Source organism: Alosa pseudoharengus, unplaced genomic scaffold (assembly GCF_046254945.1).
Source record: "Alosa pseudoharengus isolate Yale_2024_CS ecotype anadromous, Long Island Sound unplaced genomic scaffold, YU_APseudo_1.1 YU_APseudo_1.1_scf_17, whole genome shotgun sequence".
NCBI classification, from domain to species: Eukaryota; Metazoa; Chordata; class Actinopteri; order Clupeiformes; family Clupeidae; genus Alosa; species Alosa pseudoharengus.
Genome location: NW_027468640.1, coordinates 157,501 through 162,500, shown reverse-complemented (window position 1 = coordinate 162,500; position 5,000 = coordinate 157,501). Strand labels below are relative to the sequence as shown.

Genomic DNA, 5,000 nt, shown 5'->3' with positions numbered 1-5,000 from the left:
GCGATTTCCATAAGAATGCATTGAAATGAATGGGCACAGATTGTGTAGCCTCCTAAAGAGGCCTCTCACGTTCGAAATAATGCATCAAATTAAAATCTGAAAACGTAGTTATCTTCGTAAGACCCTTGGGTAGCTGTGATATAAATGCTGTAGCGATATTCGAAGCGTAAATATACAAACTTTATGTTTAAAGTGTAACCGCCATCGTTTCCCATAGGAATTAATGGAAAACACAGTCTCCTAAAGAGGCCTCTCACGTTCGAAATAATGCATCAAATTAAAATCTGAAAACGTAGTTATCTTCGTAAGACCCTTGGGTAGCTGTGATATAAATGCTGTAGCGATATTCGAAGCGTAAATATACAAACTTTATGTTTAAAGTGTAACCGCCATCGTTTCCCATAGGAATTAATGGAAAACACAGTCTCCTAAAGAGGCCTCTCACGTTCGAAATAATGCATCAAATTAAAATCTGAAAACGTAGGTATCTTTGCAAGACCCTTGGGTTGCTGTGATATAAATAATGTACTGAAATTTGAAGTGTAAATCGGTGTATTTTGTGTTTAAAGCGCAACCGCTCTGTCCCATTGTGTGTTAAGTGGTCCCCTCTTCCAGTCTCTCCTCCTCTCAGCAACCACTTCAGTATGTATAGTTTTCTTATAAAAACAATTGCCTTTAATAAAAATAAACATTAGTTGCTTAAATACTGTCTGTTTTTGTGAAGGACAAAAATCACCATAAAAGCTGGTTGAAATAAAGCCATGCTTTAATAAACAATTAATAAATGAACACACTATAAAAGCTGGTTGAAATAAAGCCATGCTTTAATAAACAACAAACAAATGAACATTTATTACAATTACAGATAGACAATTGGCATAAAAAGCATGTTCATAAAAGCTCTGATGGGAGAAATCAACACTGGCCCTTTAACCGGTCGTCTGTGTACCCTTTGATTGACACGTGTGTCTTATTTGTCTCATTTGTATGGCTGCAAACGGCCTTGCGTCCCATTTTTCACTACATTTATTCGGGATAAATACTTAGAGGGCATCGTTTAATCCAATTTTAGGCAGGGCTGTGGGGCTAGGTCTAGGAAAACGGTAGGCAGGCGGCCGTGCGCTCCCGCGCACGGGACGGTGGCATTCGCCGCCGTCGGGGCCAACATCGCAGAACCGTAAGTTTCCTTTGCGCAGGGGCCATGCTAATCTTCTCTGTATCGATCCAATTTTAGTAGGTGTGCTGCCGTAGCGAGCACATCCTAGAAGCTTCTCACCTCAGCATATAACCCCCCACCTCAGCCCAAGCGCTGACTGCCAGGGTGGGTGGTGCAGGCAAGAAAACCCTCTTCAATCCTTCCAAGTGTCCCAGGAAAGGGTAACTAAGGTAAACCAGTTGACAAACTTTACATGGACAGCAAGGCAGAGTGCTTCAAAAACTGAAAATTGACATTTAAAGTCATAAGTTTTGCATAAGGAATGTCCAGGTGGAAATAAGGGGCGGGGCCTTGGTCCCCAGGCAGACGGGAGTGGGTGGTCTCTAGGCCTCTCTAGGCCTAACACCAACCCCACTCCAGGGTCCTGCCTGCTTCCAGTTCCACAACCCTAAAATGTACATTTACATTTACATGTTCCCAATTCCCTTCCTGTTCCCCAATTAAGGTTGAGATTTTCCCCTTTGACCCCTCACTCTTTTGCCTTTGCAATTTAATTTTTTCCTCATTATTTGATTTTTCTACACTGTTATTACTTTGTTATTACACTGTTATTACTTTGTTATTACACTGTTATTACTTTGTTATTACACTGTTACTATTATGTTATTACACTGGTTTTTACTATGTTTGGTTGATCTTTTAGCACTTTAAGCACAATAAATAACATCTTCCCCTCACTTTACCCTAAATGTTGAAGCACCTGAAGACAAGCAGCCTAAGCCCTGAAGTGGAAGCTTCAGGAAGGTGGAGCAGAGAGTCCTGTGAACGCACAGGGTCTTCCTCGTTAGTATAGTGGTGAGTATCCCCGCCTGTCACGCGGGAGACCGGGGTTCGATTCCCCGACGGGGAGATGCTTCAGCCTTTTGGCTTAAACCCTGACCTTTATGTTGGAATGGCAGCAGGAAAAGTCTAGAGATGCATTGGCCGGGAATCGAACCCGGGCCTCCCGCGTGGCAGGCGAGAATTCTACCACTGAACCACCAATGCTTGCACTGCCTGATGGAGGGCTGCTCACAGGTTTTCCAGAGGTGGCAATTGCAGTGTGAGAATAAGAGCACCTGCCAGGTGCAGTGAAGTTTGTGGCAGCGAGTAACCGAAAAGCCGTAAAACGCTGCTGCCAAGGCCAAGCGGAGGTTCCACCGAGATTTGAACTCGGATCGCTGGATTCAAAGTCCAGAGTGCTAACCATTACACCATGGAACCGAGGGTGAGGGGCCATCAGGTACAGTAAACCCAACCCACGTAGAGCCCCTTGTCCTCCTGGATTTAACTTTCACTGAAATGTGAAGGAGGCACATTGCTGACGGTGGATGTCTATTCAGCAACCCTAGGCCTCGTTCGATACCCACTCTATGGTCCTGCCTGCTTTGGGTTCCTCAGCCCTAGCCCCAACCCTAAGCCTCTTTGCCTGGTTTGTCATTAGAAGGCAGAAAGGTAGATGAGGGGGGACCTTGACCATGTTTTCAGTGACCTTAGGCCTAATTTTAGGGTCCTGTCTGCTTTCGGACCCACAACCCTAACCCTTAACCAAACCCTAACCAAAATATGGAACGCTTCACGAATTTGCGTGTCATCCTTGCGCTTCCGGGATCGGCTTATGCTCTTTACCTGTGTCTTATCTGTGTCTCATTTGTCTGGCCCGTCATTGGCTTGTCTTATTTGCATGTCCCGCCTTTACAACAAACCTTGCATGTTTTCATTGGCTTGTTCTATTACATTCTGGTCCGTGATTGGCTGAATTCCCCAGCGCGAAGTTTAGAGTTGAAGTTTACTGTCGTCTCTCCCGCTCTAGACACTCTACTTTTCACGGCTCACAGTAAAAGTTCCTCATATCTAAACAACACGTAAGTTATGTTTTTTGTCTGTGGTCGGACAACTTTAGCAGTGATGTAAATGCTGTAGCGAAATTCGAAGTGTAAATATACGAACTTTATGTTTAAAGTGTAACCGCGAATGCATTGAAATGAATGGGCACAGATTGTGTAGCCTCCTAACGAAAGCTCTCACGTTTGGAAAAATGCATGATATTAAAATCTGAAAACGTAGTTATCTTCGTAAGACCCTTGGATAGCTGTGATATAAATGTTGTAGCGAAATTCGAAGCGTAAATATACAAATTGTATGTTTAAAGTGGAACTGCGATCGTTTCCCATAGGAATGAATGGAAAACACAGTCTCCTAACGAGACCTCTCAAAATCGGAATAATGCATAATATTAAAATCTGAAAACGTAGTTATCTTCGTAAGACCCTTGGGTGGCTGTGATGTAAACGCTGTAGCGAAATTCGAAGCGTAAATATACAAACTTTATGTTTAAAGTGTAACTGCGATTTCCATAAGAATGCATTGAAATGAATGGGCACAGATTGTGTAGCCTCCTAAAGAGGCCTCTCACGTTCGAAATAATGCATCAAATTAAAATCTGAAAACGTAGTTATCTTCGTAAGACCCTTGGGTAGCTGTGATATAAATGCTGTAGCGAAATTCGAAGCGTAAATATACAAATTTGATGTTTGAAGTGTAACTGTTATTTCCATAAGAATGCATTGAGATGAATGGGCACAGATTGTGTAGCCTCCTAACGAAAGCTCTCGCGTTTGGAAAAATGCATAAGATTAAAATCTGAAAACGTAGTTATCTTCGTAAGACCCTTGGGTAGCTGTGATATAAATGCTGTAGCGATATTCAAAGCGTAAATATACAAACTTTATGTTTAAAGTGTAACCGCCATCGTTTCCCATAGGAATGAATGGAAAACACAGTCTCCTAACGAGACCTCTCAAATTCGGAATAATGCATAATATTAAAATCTGAAAACGTAGTTATCTTCGTAAGACCCTTGGGTGGCTGTGATGTAAATGCTGTAGCGAAATTCGAAGCGTAAATATACAAACTTTATGTTTAAAGTGTAACTGCGATTTCCATAAGAATGCATTGAAATGAATGGGCACAGATTGTGTAGCCTCCTAAAGAGGCCTCTCACGTTCGAAATAATGCATCAAATTAAAATCTGAAAACGTAGTTATCTTCGTAAGACCCTTGGGTAGCTGTGATATAAATGCTGTAGCGATATTCGAAGCGTAAATATACAAACTTTATGTTTAAAGTGTAACCGCCATCGTTTCCCATAGGAATTAATGGAAAACACAGTCTCCTAAAGAGGCCTCTCACGTTCGAAATAATGCATCAAATTAAAATCTGAAAACGTAGGTATCTTTGCAAGACCCTTGGGTTGCTGTGATATAAATAATGTACTGAAATTTGAAGTGTAAATCGGTGTATTTTGTGTTTAAAGCGCAACCGCTCTGTCCCATTGTGTGTTAAGTGGTCCCCTCTTCCAGTCTCTCCTCCTCTCAGCAACCACTTCAGTATGTATAGTTTTCTTATAAAAACAATTGCCTTTAATAAAAATAAACATTAGTTGCTTAAATACTGTCTGTTTTTGTGAAGGACAAAAATCACCATAAAAGCTGGTTGAAATAAAGCCATGCTTTAATAAACAATTAATAAATGAACACACTATAAAAGCTGGTTGAAATAAAGCCATGCTTTAATAAACAACAAACAAATGAACATTTATTACAATTACAGATAGACAATTGGCATAAAAAGCATGTTCATAAAAGCTCTGATGGGAGAAATCAACACTGGCCCTTTAACCGGTCGTCTGTGTACCCTTTGATTGACACGTGTGTCTTATTTGTCTCATTTGTATGGCTGCAAACGGCCTTGCGTCCCATTTTTCACTACATTTATTCGGGATAAATACTTAGAGGGCATCGTT

At 41.4% G+C, this 5,000-nt stretch overlaps 3 non-coding genes and 1 pseudogene across 3 annotated transcripts; 1 reads left to right on the top strand and 3 right to left on the bottom strand.

Moving 5' to 3' along the window:
* Positions 1-1,184: 1,184 nt before the first annotated feature.
* On the bottom strand, positions 1,185-1,258 carry LOC143128285 (U6 spliceosomal RNA; annotated as a pseudogene).
* Positions 1,259-1,994: 736 nt separating this feature from the next.
* trnad-guc (transfer RNA aspartic acid (anticodon GUC)) lies at positions 1,995-2,066 on the top strand. The gene has a single exon. It is a non-coding gene; the product is annotated as a tRNA-Asp (tRNA).
* A 66-nt stretch (positions 2,067-2,132) lies between these two features.
* Positions 2,133-2,203, bottom strand: trnag-gcc (transfer RNA glycine (anticodon GCC)). The gene has a single exon. It is a non-coding gene; the product is annotated as a tRNA-Gly (tRNA).
* Positions 2,204-2,347: 144 nt separating this feature from the next.
* On the bottom strand, positions 2,348-2,419 carry trnaq-uug (transfer RNA glutamine (anticodon UUG)). Its single transcript has one exon. It is a non-coding gene; the product is annotated as a tRNA-Gln (tRNA).
* Positions 2,420-5,000: the final 2,581 nt, after the last annotated feature.